The sequence below is a fragment of the Cupressus sempervirens genome, chromosome 2 (genome assembly GCF_028749045.1).
Source record: "Cupressus sempervirens isolate cs-2001-9-10 chromosome 2, ASM2874904v1, whole genome shotgun sequence".
Classification (NCBI taxonomy): domain Eukaryota; kingdom Viridiplantae; phylum Streptophyta; class Pinopsida; order Cupressales; family Cupressaceae; genus Cupressus; species Cupressus sempervirens.
In genome coordinates, this window is record NC_143119.1 from 758833789 (window position 1) to 758854209 (window position 20421).

Consider the following 20421-nt stretch of genomic DNA (forward strand, 5'->3'; position numbering starts at 1 on the left):
GAGGAGAAACAGAGAGAGCTTGGTAAATTAATAAATTACATGAATGGCATCAATATAGGAAGGAGATACCAGAAATCAAAGAACAAACCTAGATCTATATACATGTTACATGTTTTCAGACTAGCAAGAAACGCTCTATACATATCTAGAGATGGTCAAAAAATGATTATCGCAAATCAATACTTACAAGAATCCTCCAAGAGGAAGGCTACAAGTAGATAGTTCAATTGAATTCCTAGACCAATAGTTCAATTGAATCCTCCTCCTAGAGGAAGGCTACAAAAAATACATAGTTCAATTGAATGGTCTATAGATACCATCAAGATCAGCATTTTGAACAATCCATGGATTTTGTAAAAGCTTGTGTAAAGGAAACCTCTTTGAGGAATCTTTCTGCAATAGCTGCGTAACCATGATAAAGTGTTATCGTGATAACTAAAAAATTATATAAGTAGTGAGACAAACATATCTAAAAAAATTGTCTTTAGAATATCAAGGCAACATATACTAACTTGAGATATTAGATCTTTAGCTACAATAGAAACAAGTGGCTTTAAAGGAAATTTCAAATCTACTTTCACGATCGTGCATAAAAAAGCTAGCCATGGTCAAATCCATGATTGAAATAAACAAATATAAGAACTCTTCAAGTATAAGGTCTGAAATTAAAAAAAAAAAATATATATATATATATATATACTAAGAACTGAAACATAGTATGGCTTCTTAGACCTTTTGTAAGTGTCTGAATGCTCCTTTGCTTCAAAAGGAGGAACCCCATAAAGAAAATCACAACACAAGATCCCCAAACTCCATATGTCTACCCCAGAATCATGCTCCCTATTTTCCACTGGAATAGACATTTGCAAATATGTAAATAATCTAGAAGAAGACAATCAGAAAAAAGTAAATATTACACACTAACATACCCATTTTAGGAGGTAAGTAATCCAAGGTTCCACACATTGTTCGCCTTCTATCAAAAGTTTGCATAGACCAACGATAATCAACAATTTTCAGCTCACCCTGACCAGTGAATTTTTTAATAATGTAATGATTAGAAAGAAATTCTCACAAGTTTAAACTGAGTATCATTAGAAATATATTCATCCTTGGCACTTACCTGTATGCCAATTAACAAGTTCTCTAGCTTGTTATCCTAGTGTATGACATGCTTTTCATGGCAATATATCAAAGCTTTTGCAAGAGACACAATGTACTGTACAAAAAAAGAGTCAAAAGTTTCCAAACTAAAAAAATAAAATTAGATTATGAACCACTTCCAATTGTACTTATAGTAGCTAACCACCTTTCACTGAAGCATTTACAATGTTGGAGCTCTTTGTAGAGCTCATCTTTTGCAACATATTTAAGAATAAGATAGACCCTACTTTGAATAAATTGATGAATAAAACAATCAATTAAAGAAATACCAGGGAAGGCTTTGATGAAAAGTAAACGTCACCCAAAAGATTAGAACATTGCAGGATATGCACCTGATCATAAAAGTATCCAAACAATCGAAGTATATTTGGATGGCAGAAATGACTCTGAATTTCAATCTCCCTACACAATTGGTGCTCTACTTGTGACTGCTGGAGCTGGTTCTCAAATAGAACTTTTAAAGCCACAAAAAATTTGCTCTATTCACACAAGTGAAAATAGCTAGTGAATCATTAAGTGATAGTCCTTCACTAAAAAAAATTATGCCATTCAAAATCTTACTTCTCTTACCTAATGATAAATGGGAATCATGCATTAAACTTATCATGTCCCTTGGTTGTAAATGTGAATCTCACTATTTATGATAAAAGAAAATATAAGAAACATTTTTTATGGATACAAGAGAGCAGATATAACCCCAGGCCTGGGATCTAAGCTACAAGGATGTTAGTGTCACGCTGTGGAGCACCCCTCAGGCATATTTCTAGAAGCATTTTTCTAGCAAACAAATTGGGATCTAAGCTAAAAGTATGTCACCATGGATTGAAGGTTATGTGTTAGCCTAGGCCCCATTTTGATAAGATGGCCATGATTAGCTCATTAAAAAAATCTAAAGCCACTGAGGCTGAGGCCAGGTTTGAAACTCAGTTTCTATTGATTTCAACATGAGTATGGAATTGAGTTTTAGTTATGTGATAGCCTATATCAATTAAGATGGCCATGATCAACTTGTTAGGTAGAATCTTAAGCCAATGAGCCTACTCAATTTCAAAGAAGCATTCCCAACAGAATCACAAAAACACTAAAAGACACTGGCCAGTTTTACCATTGGATTTGGGATTTGCATAATGTAGTCCAATTGATCGGATGTCAAGACAAAAATGCATTGACAATAACTAAAAACTAAAAGTGAGCTAAAAATTTGACTATGCTTAAATCAATGAATTCTAGAAAAAGATTTAGACTTTCATTGACATTGCAATTTCTCCCACAGAAATAACTTGTTAGATAAAATCTAAAACCAATGATGCCATGTTTAAAACTCCATGCGATTTGCCTTTTCTTCTGTCAATGTCTACTTGGGTAGGAATTGAGTTATGTGTTAGCCTAGGCCCCTCATATTGATAAGATGGCCATGATCAGCAGATTCTAGATGAAACAACATGCTTTACCTTACAGACCTAAGCAGTGCACATCTAAGTATCGTAGAAAAGCCTGCATATCATCAATGAGCATAAGTACCAATACCACACATAGATATGGACACCTGAAAAAACTTGATTTTGTAAAATACACTAACAATCCAGAACTAGTCTATAGGTCAGAAATAAAATTGGTTTCAACCCACATAAGGAAGAAACTAAGCACTATTTCACTAATCAACCATCTGACTACAAAGTCATGAGAGATCACAACACTGCCAGTTAAGGCATACCATTTCCAACATAAAATTATAGTATCGAGGCATGTTTAAATTGTAAACTCTCCTAAACCATAAAGAAAAAAAAAAACAAGAAATAGAAAACAAGAAACAAAACACCCAAATGTTAAAATTCCTTCATATCTCAGCTGCCGCAAGCTCTTTGTAGATAGAATTTTAACTTTCATCTTTGGCTGGGTGAGATAATATTGGCATAAACAATAGATAGATGTGAAGACCAATACATGGATCTATTTGTATTATGTACTTGTTACAACAGAGATCATAAATAGATGTGAGCAATTATATTTACATTATATAATTGTTAACATTGGTGGATCGTTGCACAACCCTGTTTGCATTGTGATACTTGCTACAACATAGATCATTTGTGAAGTATCCAACATCATGAACAGTTGAAAGCACTGTTACATGAATATCTTATGTTTCAGCTAAGAGTTTATTTGTAGACTGAGTGCACAAGCATATTCTTTACAATGCATGGTGGTCTTCAACTGTTATATTTTGAAATGAATGTGCCAAAATTTGGCGTTAAATAAATTTTTATATTCATATCATCTTTTGTACTGTGCTCTTTAAGTTCTTGTCATAGAACTATATGCAAGAGACTATTAGTATTTAAATTGTTATTAAAAATTACTTTTCTAACAAATCATATATAAGATATTTGTCCCATTTCAAATTTTTTTGACTTAATTTATAATCTCTAAGCTAACCAAGCCTACTCAACCATACTCTTGAGCCAAGTCTCACCAAATCTTGGATAGTACCTAGTTAAGTCTTGCTCCAAAACTTTTGAGTCTTAGGCTTGTCCTGAGCCTTGAGATTGGACAATTTTGATACTTGAATATAACAGCCCTAGTGATTGAAATTACAAATCTTGAGAGTTAAGGTTCATATGATATGAGTAAGATTTGAATTATATGATAAATTGATAGTCAAATTGGATTTTTATGTTCTCTAAATGCTTTGATTTCATTTTTGTGCTTAATTATAGGGTTTTTGTTTTGTTGATTCGGTGCTGAGCTTTTATATCAATTCTATGTTGTGTCCTAAGTTTGAGTCAAAAATTTGGGATGCCAATCAAAGTTGAGTCCACATCTTCGAACCATGCCTTCTTGTGCATTTCAGATACCAAGATGATTTACATATTTGATATTGAACAAAGATCTACTGATTTTTATCTCAAAATTTGTGGTTCAATCATGACTATGTCATGAGATAGTTTTACATATAGGTTCCAGTAAAAATTCTTGAGACAAATTGATGGAACCAAATTTCTTCATTCATTGACAATAAGGTGACTTAATGAAGAGAAGATGAATATTATCATTATGTTTCATAAAAATACAACTAGTAAACAAACTTCCAATTATTTTTAAGACAAGAATCATAAGAAATAGAAGTTCTAAATAATTAATTTTGCTTTAACTAACAAGCTATGAAAGTCACATTTCTTTGAAATGAAGACAAAAACAGATGAATGAATTTGCACAAAGTAGATACGGGAATCATATTTAAATTGGAAATAAAACACAATTCAGGCTTACGAATAAGGGATGCGGCTTTAGTATTGTTATCATTTTTGCTAATATCCTGACTCTCTACTGTTGAAACTGATGAGGGAGTTTTAACATTTACATCGTTTTGATCCAACTATGACCTTGATAATAACATCCTATTTTTAGCCCATAAATGTACTATGCATTGTAACAAATCTTACTATTACAGAACACGGGGTTATTGCTTCCTGATGTATACTGCCCTACCAGGAACATAACTAGTTTTACCAAACAGTTGATCAAGTTTGTTTATTTATTATATTTATTTTTAATTTATACATTTGAAAAATGGCTAAGAGATTCTTTCCGAAAATCTCAGAAGAATACCATGTTGCTCATTGATGAGGGTAGAATTAAACTGAAATATTTAATAAGCCACCCATTAAGTCTAAATACTATGGGGAAGTTCAATGAATTGAGAGCAATGAGAAAAACATCCCAATTGTTTGGAAATTTTCTAAGTTCAAGAAGGAAGTAAATGCTGATTTTTTAAAATAAGAAACATAAAAAGAAGTGTACTCTAATAGTATCTGTATTTCAGGAAGCATCCCTGTATTATATGCAAAAACAAGACTCGCTATAGCACCAATTAAGCTAAAAATTTTGGTTGTCTTTGTGCCATGAATCTTGTAATCCTTTGTCGGGCTATTCATACCTAAATATCAAGAGTAATAGAACATTCTTATAGATAATCCAAAGAGCCAGTGATTCATATAGATAATCTAAATAAAGCTACCATAATTCCCCTCAAGAGTTTCCTTAGTTCTTAAGGCACCTTAGAACATAAGATTATACACCAACATTGATTTATTACAAAAGAAAGTATACAGAATTTGAATCAAACACAATACTTGGTATCCACTTGATTATTTTTTTGTAGCTCCATCATGATTTTGTGTCCTTTTTGGTAGTCATTTTGGTTATGGGAAATTTTGTTTTCCAAATACTTGGACCACTTATTGTTTCCACATAAAAGACCACCTAAACAAATACAATTAAAAAACAACTACTCAACTAAATCAGATTTCATGGTATGTGTAGGATCATGGTGTGCCAAAAAGTGGTGATGTGAAAAAAATAGAGTTTGAAAACATCTTAAACCACTTCAAAATCCACTCTAACTTTTTTACACCTATCCAGGTACCAAACCTGGAAAGCAAGGGTCGACCCTTATCAAATATCCGATTTGATATCGGATACTCGATATTATATCAGATATCCGATATAATTTCGATTACTTGATAACGTTAAAAATATATAGTATGAAATATATATAAAGTAATATGAAATAATAAATTAGTTATTACATTATATAATTATAAAATAATAAATATATATTATATTATTTATGAAGATTAATATTTTTATATTTCAAAAATCATAATATAATATTATAATATGATATAATATAATAGTATAATATAATATAATATAATTTAGTATAATATAATATAATAGTATAAATTACTAATATAATATAATATAATATAATAGTATAATATAATATAATATAATATTATAATATGATATAATATAATAGTATAATATGATATAATATAATATAATAGTATAATATAATAGTATAATATAATATAATATAATAGTATAATATAATACATTAGTAATAAGTTATTTTTGACCCATGGGGTGTTTCAAAAAAGACAACCCGCAGGTCATGTCAAATATCGGGTTGATCTTTAAAAAAAAAAAAAAAACACTGTCACTTTTCGGGTATCCGATATTATATCAAATACCTGATATTTTTGGGTATACATGAAAATATTGGGTATCTGATATAATATCGGATACCCAAAAAGTGATAGTGTTATTTTAAAAAAAAAAAGCAACTCGCGGGTTGTATTTGCATAGTCCTATATTAGTTTTGACCGCCGATATCTGTTTTGCTATCGGATATGCAATAATAGGTTGGTTTTTTTATTTTGTTTTTAATGAATTTTAATATAAATTTAATAAATTTTATTATAAAATTGTTAGTTTTAGTTGAATTTGTTAGAATTTAGGGTTTTTTTGATAAAAATTGTTAAAATTTAGGTTTTTTTTAATATAAATTATGTTTTGCAAATTAATAGGAATTGCTGATCAAAATGATGACCATGAGGCAAGGAATAATATTCCTTGTAAGCCCCCACCAAACGATATAGTGGCCCCGCAAAATCATCCACCAAATGATCCTTTACCCCCTAAAAACCCTCCTTGAATCATGGATTTGATAATTGAAAATCTCACTAAATTGAGGGGTTTGCAAAGAACATATAATAATGTGCCCACATTGGCTCCTATGTTATCCATGTTAAACACCATAGTGGGTAACATCGAAACCCTCACCAATGAACATAATGCTACTCTTCGTAGGCATGACCAAATGCATGAGATGTTTGATGATGGCTTGGACTATGATGAGGTTGCGACCCTCAATTTAACCAAAGATGATTTGGTTAGCCTTTTTGTGAACCCAAAAACTGGTTTACCAATCGATCGCAAAAACCCCAAATTATCGATTAAATGGTGCACAAATGACAACATACGTGCAAACTTTTGGGATCGTTGGTGGATGGTTTTTCATATCCCTCCACATAGCAATTTAGAGGTGCCATTTTATTTCCTCCAAAAATTGTATGCAAAATTTGTGTTGAAACTCAAAGTGAATTATTGGAGCATGAAGCCCAACATGGGTGTAGGACTAGGAGCTCCTCAGGATAGACCCTCTTCCTAGCAGAAGAAAGCTGGCACTTTGGTCCCCCCTACTGATGTCTCCCCCCCTCCTCAAGTGAAACATCTTGATATTATCGCAGAAGCTAGCTTTAAGACTATTAGAGCCATTCATAGATTGAGTAGCTTGTTGATATCTCAGACTAGGTCAGTCCTGCCTCCCCATGTTGATGATGCCGACGCTAGTTCATCATCAACTAGCTCATCACACATTTGTGTCCCTCACACTTGCATTACATGCGAGAATATTTTCCTTGGTCCCATAGGTGATCTTCCTAAGTATCATTTTGCATTAGATAAGGATATACCAAATGCAAATGCAGAGGCTACAAACCCTAATGCAAGAGAGGAGGGGAGTGCAGAGGCATGGACTCCTTCTGTGTTGGTACATGTATATATTTTTTTGTTATGACATATGTGATTTAAAGTTAATTTTTATAATATAGTAATTTTAATTTTTAAGCCATACTGACTTATACATTTATGTGATCTTCATTCATGTTTAGTTGATTATAGAGGAGGAGTTGAGACTGGTTGATGATGCCATGCTCTCAGCCATTTCATTTGGCCTTGAGACATCTATGATACATTATGTTGTGTTCTCATTATTTTTTCTATTTGATATTGTAGCATATATGGTTTCTAATCTTTCTTTTATCTTGTAGATATCACTTGTCCCTGGGGGGCAAAGTGCGGGGGATGAGCCAGCACCCATCGACAAAGGAAAGGTAATTAGGTGCTTTCTATTTGATTAAATATCAATGCATTCTTGTAAAATGTTTATGATAATGAAATTTAATTACATTCTTTATTGTATATAGGTTGTGGCTACTGGTGATGAGCCCATATAGATTCTGTGTCATAGATGCTCAGGCATTTCTATTCACATTGAGAGCCCCATTGTATGTATAAGTATCATTTATTTTTCATTTTCCTTACCTTCATAAATAAATTCAAAACTGAATTCTATGATATTAAAAACTACCATTTTGTATCTCATAGGAAATTCCTAGTGCACATGAGATTCAACAGGAGAATTTTGTAGATTTGATGACGTAGCCACTATATCCCGAGGAGGAGCCTATACTAGTGAGTTGTAGTTTGAATTCATGATTAAATATTTTATAAATTTAGCATGCTATGAATTATAATGTTATACTTTAAGTTGTAGATTCATCTGACAAACATATTTGAACATACACAGGCCACAATCAGCAAGGTACGAGCATTGCCTAGGGCATACAAGAGGACTCTTGACCGATGTAGGAGGTCGATGAGAGAGGTATTTATTATGTAAGTTTAATAGTATAAATCTTCATTAAAAAAAAGATCATTATGCATTTAAGTAATTCAATGTTAGATACAAAGAATCATATAAATTTAGTAGCTTTTTTGTTTATGCAGGAGGCATTTGATCCACTTAGTGCAACAAAGATGCTACATTTTGATCATCCACTAGCACCCTAGGATAGTATAGTTGTCATAGGATGTGTCATGAGACATTTTGAGATGGCATATGCCACATTGTTTACATAAACATTGATATTATACACATTTCGATGGCATGATCAGCCACATTTTGTATATGGATCTATGTATTTTGATATATATTTGTGTACTTTGTCTATGGATACATGATCTTTGATATATATTTGTTTAATTTTTCTATGGATACATGTATTTTGATATATATATTTTTCATTCATGTGTACAATGATATACATATTAATTTAGTATCTAGTATTGTTTAATTTATCATGGATCATGTGTATTGTTAATGTTTATGGAATATCACTAATTTTGATCATGTTTTTTATATTCGATTCAAATGCAATAATTTGTGAATAACATTTTAACAACTTTAATTATCAAATTTGGATGCAATGTTTAATTTGAAGTGCTATCATGACATAAACACACTTATTAACCTCATACACATGGTTCACATAACCCATACTAATCCAGTTAACAAAACTAGCTTCATTAATGCATGCTATAATTTCACACCTTATATACATGTTTCCAACCTTGTATGGTCGTGCTCAAACCCCTAACTGACTCTTTGCACTCATTTTCACTTTGCAAGAAAAATTTGCATGCAATTTTGCAACTTTTGCAATTTTGAACAATTTTTGATATAACTTTAAATTCTTAATTATAAAAGTTCACCAAACTTGGTAAGGGGTTATTGATAGCCCTCACGAGCTCTGAGTTACAACCCTCAAAAGATCAACCTCAAAATGCTTAGAGCACCTTGGAGACTCCTCAGTACGGGGATGATGGAGGGTCTCCGTGGCCAAAAAAAGGGTAACACTAGGGTTCACCTTCCCATCCAGAGCTAATGGCATTGAAAATTTGATGCCAAGATTAGTGGTTTCAAAATTACGCTGTGGTACACCTATGGTTTGAGGCACACCGCAAGTTTTGGCATCGAGCGAGATCGCTATGCTGAATCCAAATAGAATATGATCTCTCAAAAATGAGATAGGTTATTTTAGGCCTCAACATCATCATCCAATAAAATTCAACATTTCATCGATAGCCCTCACGAGCTCCAAGTTACGACCCTCAAAAGATTGGCCTCAAAATGCACTTAGAGCACCTTGGAGACTACTTGGTACGGGGTGGCTGCAGATGATGGAGGATCTCCATGGCCAAAAAAAGGATGTCGCTAGGGTTCACCCACTCATTTGGAGCTAATGGCGTTGACAATTCAATGCCAAGATCAACAGTTTCAAAGTTACACTGTGGTGCACCTATGAACTGAGGCACACTACGAGTTTTGGCATCGAGCGAGATCACTGTGCTAAATCCAAATAGAATGTGATCTCTCAAAAATGAGATAGGTTATTTTAGACCTTGACATCACTGTCCTATAGAATTTGACATTTCATCGATAGCTCTCACGAACTCCAAGTTACGACCCTTAGAATATCAACCTTGAAATGCACTTAGAGCACCTTGGAGACTACTCGGTACAGGCTACCCGCAGATGATGGAGGGTATCCATGGTTGGAACAAGGGTGTCGCTAGGGTTCACCCACCCATCCAGAGCTAATGGCACTGATGATTCGATGCCAAGATCAATGGTTTCAAAGTTACACTATGGTGCACCTATGAACTGAGGCACATTGCAAGTTTTGACATTGAGCGAGATCACTGTGCTAAATCCAAATGGAATGTGATCTCTCAAAAATGAGATAAATTATTTTAGGCCTTGACATCACCATCCTATAGAATCTAATGTTTCATCGATAGCCCTCACGAGCTTTGAGTTACGACCCTCAGAAGATCGACCTTGAAATGCACTTAGAGCACCTTGGAGACTACTTGGTACGGGCTGCCCATAGATGATGGAGGGTCTTTGTGGCAAGAACAAGGGTGTCACTAGGGTTCACCCACCCATCTAGAGCTAATGGCGCTGACGATTTGATGCCAAGATCAACGGTTTCAAAGTTACACTGTGGTGCACCTATGAACTAAGGCACACTACGAGTTTTGGCATCGAGTGAGATCGTTGTGCTAAATCCAAATGAAATGTGATCTCTAAAAAATGAGATAGGTTATTTTAGGCCTTGGAATCGCCATTCTATAGAATTTAATGTTTCATCAATAGCCCTCACGAGCTCTGAGTTACGACCCTCAAAAGATCGACCTCAAAATGCACTTAGAGCACCTTGGAGACTACTCGATACAGGTTGCCCACGGATGATAGATGGTCTTTGTGGCTAGAAAAAGGGTGTCACTAGGGTTCACCTACCCATCTAAAGCTAATGGTGCTAACGATTCGATGCCAAGATTAGTGGTTTTAAATTTACACTGTGGTGCACCTATGAACTAGGGCACACTACGAGTTTTGGCATCGATCAAGATCACTGTGCTAAATCCAAATAGAATGTGGTCTGTAAAAAATGAGATAGGTTATTTTAGGCCTCAACATCACCAATCTATAGAATTTTATGTTTCATTGATAGCCCTCATGAGCTTTGATTACGACCCTTAGAAGATTGACCTCAAAATACACTTAGAGCACCTTGGAGACTACTTGGTACAGGCTGCCCGCGGATGATGGATGGTCTTTGTGGCCTAAAAAAGGGTGTTACTAGGGTTTAGCCACCCATCCAGAGCTAATGGAACTGATGATTTGATGCCAAGATCAGCAGTTTCAAAGTTACGCTATGGTGCACCTATGAACTGAGGCACATTGCGAGTTTTGGCATCGAACAAGATCGCTATGCTAAATCCAAATGGAATGTGATATCTCAAAAATGAGATAGTTTATTTTAGGCCTCGGCATCACTGTCCTATAGAATTTGACATTTCATCGATAGCCCTCATGAGCTCTGAGTTACGACCCTTGGAAGATCGACCTTGAAATGCACTAAGAGCACCTTGGAGACTACTCGGTATAGACTTCCTGCGGATGATGGATGGTCTCTGTGGTCAGAACAAGAGTGTCACTAGGGTTCACCCACCCATCTAGAGCTAATGGCATTGACAATTCGATGCCAAGATCAACAGTTTCAAAGTTAAGCTATGGTGCATCTGTGAACTGAGGCACACTGTGAGTTTTGGCATCGAGCGAGATCGCTGTGCTAAATCCAAATGGAATGTGATCTCTCAAAAATGAGATAGGTTATTTTAGGCCTCAAAATCACCATCCTATAGAATTTGACATTTCATCGATAGCCCTCATGAGCTCCAAGTTACGAACCTCGAAAGATTGACCTTGAAATGCACTTAAAGCACCTTGGAGACTACTTGGTATGGGCTACCCATAGATGATGGAGGGTCTCTGTGGCTGGAAAAAGGGTGTCACTAGGGTTCACTTGCCCATTCAGAGCTAATGGCACTGATGATTTGATTCCAAGATCAGCGATTTCAAAGTTACACTGTGGTGCACCTATGATTTGAGACACACTGTGAGTTTTGGCATTGAGCAAGATCACTGTGCCAAATCCAAATAGAATGTGATCTCTCAAAAATGATAGATTATTTTAAGCCTCAGCATCACCATCCTGTAGAATTGGACATTTCATCGATAGCCCTCACGAGCTTCGAGTTATGACCCTCAGAAGATCGACCTCGAAATGCACTTAGAGCACCTTGGAGACTACTTGGTATGGGGTGGCCACAAATGATGGAGGGTCTTCATGCCTGGAACAAGGGTGTCACTAGGGTTCACCTGCCTATCCAGAGCTAATGGCACTAAAAATTTGATGCTAGGATAAAAATTATGAATGAAATTGTAGCTAACCAAAGCTTAGAAGATTATTTTTATAGTACTATAAAATTTTTTTGTGAGAACCTTGCTACTAAAAATTTAGAGTATATGAATTTTTCCTAATGATTCTAAGCATGAATGCAAGATGGATCCATTTCTCAAGAGCATTCAGTAGGTTACCTTAACAAAAGGAGAGGACTTCTTGACCATAGATGAAGAGTTGGCATGGTTGTAGTAATGCATGGTAACCATGATGAACCAACAAAAAGGAGAAACACTATAGAAACCAACAAATCAAGCTTTAGTCAAGGGAGGAGTCACCATTCAAACTAGCACTTGAACATGAAGATGATTATGGAGAGGATCAAATGCAACATGTTGATTTAGTCCCAAATTTTGATGATGTGTCACTACCATGTCTCTCTTCTAATAAACCAACATGGAAAAAAGTTGAAAGGTGAAACACTTATTTTAATTTGACATATCTTTAGAGATGTTAATTCACCCCCCTTAGGATCATACAACCAATAGGCTTTTCTAAAATCATAATAACCAATAAGGATTAATTTTTCAATGTTATTATCATAATTCATTGTCTTCTCTTTTTGGGATATGTTAACCTAGGTTGAATGAGTCTAGAATAGGTTAACCTAGGTTGATTGAGTCTAAAATAGGTTAACCTAGGTCCAACTATTCCAAAATAGGATGACTTGGGTTGACCTATTCCCTAGGGACTTTGGGTCCTAGTGCAATTTTTTTCTTAGAGTTGTAAATTTGGAATTTGGGTGACTTGTAGGCTTGCTTTTTTTTTCTCCATTGTAGAATTTGAGCAATATAAATTCATGAAACCCCAAATAACACATGTATGCAAGAACTTGTGATAGATAGGTAAAGACCAAAAAAGACAAGTGTTTAACTTTGACAATATACAAGATCACATTATTAGAATAAAGTAATGAGTAAAATATACAATGGATATATATGGACAACAATACTTTGAGTTTATACAAATAGATTAGATAAATGTAGCAAAGCACACAAGTGTTTCAATAAGTTTATGTGATTGTTGTCACACAATTAGAGCCTATATAATAGACATATATATATATAATCCAAAATTTGACTTGAACTATAACAACCAACTTTAATAAAGTGTAACCAACTTTTTTAACTATTTCTTCCACTCATCGCTCTTCTTGCACCCCGAGTTTTTGTTTATAATAACCTGGAGATGGAAACCTCACACCATAAAAAGAAATGAAATGCATTGTTAATACTTGTAGTAAAAGGCTTACACAATATTAACATCATAAAATCACTTCTTGTTTCAATGCCTCATTATGAATGAGTATTCAAACTTATTGACACCTTCCCCAAATTGTTTTTTAAGGAATCAAGTATTCTAATTGTTCATCTGTATTTTCTAGACTTGTCTTACTTGATTAGTTTGATAAAAATGGTTTTAATAATCATAATGTCAGCTCTATGTCAAATAAGAAAAAAACCAAACTTGTAATAAGATATCCACAAGAAATTATCTTTCATTGTCTCCTTGCTTCAATACTCATATATCTATAAATGCTCTTAAAATTGTCCTTATAGCCTTGTATCACATGCAAATATGATTTGCAAGAACTTGTTCAATATCTTCCTCTTATAATTCCTTACAAAGCACCTACCAGAATACAAATTAGGATATGTAATTAATTTAACCTATCTTTTTCATTATTACAATAACCATATATAAAAAAACTTCACATTTTACATCATAATACATCATAAATCTTAGGAATTCTCCCCAACACCCCCCTCCCCCACCCCCACTCTTCATGATGTACCTACATTCCAATATCATAAAAAAATTAGTAACATATTGTATTAAACAAGATAATCATTGGTTCATGGAATCATTATGAAGAAAATAACATAAGAAGTAAATATACCTAGTTGAGTGTTCTAGTAGGGTCCTTTCTTTGTTTTAGGGTCTCCAACAGGGCTTCATGGTCAGCATTAGTAATAATATAAATCTCTTTTACTTTTGGTTTTCCTTGATGCTTCAACAACTTTAAATTTTTTGCAATAATAAGATGTGAATATATGAGAATTATTTTGTGCTTCTGATAGTCTTTGAATGGAGGAATTCCATTCCTTCTAAACATGTATGTCCGTAGCCATGTTCCAACAACAACCATTGAACCAGTAGGATATGTGAATCCATTACCATCTATGATCGGTTGTGCAAGCTTTTGTTTACCTCTTACACAATGTGCTAACCAATAATTAGATTTCTCATCATTCCCCTATGGTGCAACCAATGAAAAGACATGTCCTGGCTGAAGAAAATTGGATAGATGGTTATGCTCAAGTGAACTTTCCATGTCATCATTTGTGATAGAGGGTATGATAGACAATGGAGTAAGATAATGTGGAGCCCATGTGTCCACCCACTCACTTGACTCACAGTGATCCCAATCACATTGAAAATAACTAGGACAAAAGCAAGCTAGTTGTCATGTCCAAATGGTCCATGTACTAGAATCAGAGCTCTAGAATGAATGCATTTTTGATGAGTCTCTCACTATAGCACAATCTGATCTATCACCTATGGACCCTTCCTCAACCAACCAAAAAAACCTACGTACCACTAAATCAAGAGTCCCCACCTGTGATAATGCTAAATTACACCAATCAACAATGCTACAAGCATCAAAAAGCTCTGCTACTAAAATATTCAATTGCTCCTTAACTAGAGCTCTCATCACACATGCCCCTACTCCATCATGTTCCCCTTTCCCATGGCCAGACTCAAAAAAACTCCAACTATGAGACAACCCCCTCTCTACGTGCATCCTACACAACCAATAAAACATGCGAGCATTCTTGAATTGACCTATACAATTATTTGACCAAATGATATGTCTGTCCATAGTAATTGCATGCTCTTGTAAGAAATCAAAATAATTCTTGAAATAATGTTGCACAAACTCGTGAGAGTGAGATCTATCATTACTCATATAAAAATGATAGTCTCTAATAATCTTCCAATTATCTTCCGCACTATCAGGGACATGTTTATATGTTATGTGGACAAAAATAGAAATATGAATGGAGTTGTAATACTGAGACTGTGTCTCATTTTTAGGTTGCAATTTGTAGTTATCAGAAAAATCAACAATTAATATAATAGTGCCAATGGGAAAAGCCTCCTTACACATTCTAAATTGTTGATCCAATCATTGAGACCTATGACTATGTCTTGCATACTTGTAGAAAAGATTTTCGTTGAAATCTGAAATAAAACTAGCCACACTGAATTATTTTGCAACCAATTCACATCTAGAGCCCTCACCCCCACTCTTAAATGTGTATTTCACCATTTCATATGCTTTTTTTTTACTGTTTTCTTTCTAAGATCTTTTTCACACCTCTCATGGAAACATGTTTCAACCATGGATAAGCCACCACATTCTAAACACTTCTCATTTAAGCAATCATTTCTATAAAAGAAACAACCATCAACTCTACAACATAAAAATTGATCTAGCAAGTCTCTTGATGATTTTGGAAGCCCACTAGCACCACAATTCTTCAACATTTCTTTAATATACAAAGTAGAATGGATGGAGCATAATAGTTCATGGTGCATAGAAAACTCAACATAATATTTGCAACATGTATTTCAAATTTTAAGTGGCATACAATAAAATAACTTCAAAAATTCAAAATCCCTTTGTGATATATGAAGACTTGAATGAATCTCTCTAAATTGTTTGAAAAACATAGTTTGACTTACCTCCAAATAGTGTTTAGGATGTGACATGTGGTCTTTGATGCCAATTCTCAACTTTAACATGTCTTTAGCATTAGGTGACACTCATGAGCTAGAATACCAAAATTGTGTAATTTCTTCCTTTGCATCATTAGATAGCTTCTTATCAAAACATGGAAGTCTCCCACCAAAAGCCCATGTTTCATTTTGAAGAGGATCATCAATTCTCTCTCATCTACTAAGTGCTCTTCTCAAAGTAGTATGATTTAGGTTCAAGTCAATACAAGTTTGTCTCATATATCTATCCTTTCTTAAATAATGACTTACCAAAGAGGTTGTAATAACCCTTCGAGCATCTCTCTTATCCTTCTCCTTGCTATTTTTCCCAATGATATTGAGAGCACTTAAAAGATTCTTCACAATAATGGCATTTCTTTCCAATTTTTTATTGACATGAATCTTCAATTTGGAAAGCATAGGTCTCATCTTTTGCATGTTTAATAAGTGCATGAAAAGCTGACATTGCTCCATCACTGTCTTGTTGCCGAAAAACATCTTATATAGCTTTGAAGCCCATAACTGATGGTTCTTTCTAATTTTTTCGCCTTCCAAATTGGTAATAATCGTTTCATTAATTTTAGTTATCCATTTTGGTGTTCTAGAAACTTCATGTTGATTATAATTAGGAGATATGTAAGGTTTCTATGCATTGTCATCTTTGACATGGACAATCATGCAATTTACATTATGACCTAGAAGCATTTCATCTTCCAAATTTTCATCCTCCAAATTTTCAATCTCGGCATCATCATTTTCAATTGGTACATTTTCATTCTCCAACGACACATATTCATTATCTGACTCTATGATTTCACCTTCGACTAATTCATTGTCAACTTGACTCACATTTAACATACCTTGTCTTTTTCTTTGATGATTTACTTTTTTCATTTCCCTATATGTCGCAATGTTTTTATTGGATACCTTCTTTTTGTGTTTAACCTTTCAACAACTGGTGCTCCCCATTCAGATGACAATATCAGACACCTAGGAATACACTATCAAATTTTTTTCAATGGTTTAAGCCCCAAAATGAGACTTTTCTGAAAACCTATGAAAATGGGCCACAAAAAGCAATGTTAATATAATATGTCCCTAGCGGTCAAAAGAGGCCATAGCATGACCTATGACCCCTTTTGACACATTTTATTACAATATATGTCCTTAAGGGTCCTAGGGCCATAGGATGACCTATGACTCCTTTCGACACATTTTATTACATGTCCCTAAGGGTCTTAGGACCCCTAGGGACATATTAGAATTATTTATATGGGTCAAAAGAGGCCATAAGATGACATATGACCCCTTTCGACACATTTTATTACAACATATGTCCCTAGGGGTCCTGGGACCCCTAAGGACATATTAAAATCATTTATATGGATCAAAAGGGGCCATAGGATGACCTATGCCACCTTTCAACACATTTTATTACAACATATGTCCTTAGGGGTCCTAGGACCCTTAGGAAAATATTAGAATCATTTATATGGTTTGAAAGGGGCCATACGATGACCTATGACCCCTTTCAAAACATTTCATGATGACATATGTCTCCCATAGGGACATATTAGAATCGTTTATATGAGTCAAAAGGGGCCATAAGATGACCTATTACCCCTTTCGACACATTCCATGATGACATATGTTTGTAGGGATCCTAGAACCCTAGAGACATACTATAATCATTTATATGGGTTGAAAGAGGTCATAGGATAACCTATGACCCCTTTTGACACATTTTATTAGAACATATGTCCCTAAGGGTCCTAGGACCCCTAGGGACATATTACAATCATTTAGATGGGTCGAAAGGGACCATAGGATGACCTATGACCCCTTTTGACACATTTTATTACAACATATGTCCCTAGTGGTCCTAAGACCCTTAGGGACATATTAGAATCATTTATATGGGTCGAAAGGGGCCATATGATGACCTATGATCCCTTTCGACACATTCAATGATGACATATGTCTCTAGGGGTCCTACAACACCTAGGGACATATTATAATAATTTATATGAGTCAAAAGGGGTCATAAGATGACCTATGACCCCTTTTGACACATTTTATTACAACATATATCCCTAGGGGTCCTAGGACCCCTAGGGACATATTACAATTATTTTTATGGGTCAAAAGGGGCCATAGCATGACCTATGACCCCTTTCGACACATTTTATTACAACATATGTCCCTAGGGGTCCTAGGACCCCTAGGGACATATTACAATTATTTATATGGGTCAAAAGGGGCCATAGGATGACCTATGCCCCCTTTCGACACATCTTATTACAACATGTCTCTAGGGGTCCTAGGACCCTTAGAGATGTATTAGACTCATTTATATGGGTTGAAAGGGGCCATAGGATGACCTATGATAGCTTTCGACACATTCCATGATGACATATGTCTCTAGGGGTCCTAGGACCCTTAGGGACATATTAAAATCATTTACATGGGTTGAAAGGGGCCATAGGATGACCTATGATCTCTTTCGACACATTCCAAGATGACATATGTCTCTAGAGTTTCTAGGACCCCTACGAACATATTAGAATCATTTATATGGGTCGAAAGGAGACATAAGATGACCTATGACCCCTTTTGACACATTCCATAATGACATATGTTGCTAGGGGTCTTAGGACCCCTATGGACATATTAGAATCATTTATCTGAGTTGAAAAGAGCCATAGGATGACCTATGACACCTTTTGACACATTCCATGATGACATATGTCCCTAGGGGTCCTAGAACCCCTAAAGAGATATTAGAATCATTTATATGGGTCGAAAGGGGTCAGAGGATGACCTATGGCCCCTTTCGACACATTCCATGATGACATATATCCCTAGGGGTCCTAGGAACCCTAGGGACATATTAGAATCATTTATATGAGTCGAAAGAGGCCATAGGATGACCTATGACCCCTTTTGACACATTCCATGATGACATATGTCTCTAATGGTCCTAGGACCCCTTGGGACATATTATAATCATTTATATGGGTTGAAAGAGGTCGTAAGTCTTATTACAACATATGTCCCTAAGGGTCGTAGGACCCCTAAGGACATATTAAAATTATTTATATGGGTTGAAAGGGGCCATAAGATGACCTATGACCCCTTTCGACACATTTTATTACAACATAGGACCCCTAGGGACATATTAGAATCATTTATATAGGTCGAAAGGGGCCTTTCGACACATTTTATTACAACATATGTCCCTAGGGGTCTTAGGACCCTTAGGGACATGTTAGAATCATTTATATGGGTCAAAAAGGGCCATAAGATGATCGGTGACCCCTTTCGAGACATTCCATGATGACATATGTCTCTAGGGGTCCTAGGACCCCTAAGGACAGGTTAGAATCATTTATATGGGTCGAAAGGGACCATAGAATGACCTATGAACCCTTTCGACACATTCCATGATGACATATGTATTTAGGGGTCATAGGACCCCTAGGGACATATTATAATAATTTATATGGGTCAAAAAGGGTTATAGGATGACCTATGACCGTTTTTGACACATTCCATGATGACATATGTCTCTAGGGATCCTAGGACCCCTAGGGACATTAAAATCATTTATATGGGTCAAAAGGGGCCATAGGATGACCTATGAACCCTTTCGACACATTCTATGATGACATATGTTGCTAGGGGTCCTAGGATCCCTAAGAACATATTATAATCGTTTATATGGGTTGAAAAGGGCCATAAGATGACCTATGACCCCTTTCTACACATTCTATGAAGACATATGTCCCTAAGGGTCCTAGGACCCCTAGGGACATATTAAAATTATTTATATGGGTTAAAAAGGGTCATAAGATGACCTTTCAACACATTCCATGATGACATATGTATTATAATCATTTATATGGGTTGAAAGGGGCCATAGGATGGCCTATGACCCCTTTCGACATATTCCATAATGACATATGTCTCTAGGAGTCCTAGGACTCCTAGAGACATATTACAATTATTTTAATGGGTCAAAATGGTTCATAGGTCCTTTCGACACATTCCATGATGACATATGTCTAAGGACATATTAGATTTATTTATATGGGTTGAAAGGGTCCATAGGATGACCTATGACCCCTTTTGACACATTTCATGATGACATATGTCGCTGGGGGTCCTAGGACCTCAAAGAACATATTAGAATCAT

General features: G+C 35.1%; 1 pseudogene; it reads right to left on the reverse strand.

The window, feature by feature from the left end:
* Positions 1-294: 294 nt before the first annotated feature.
* Positions 295-20421, reverse strand: part of LOC149575642 (serine/threonine-protein kinase Aurora-2-like) — a 52012-nt pseudogene continuing 31885 nt past the window's right edge.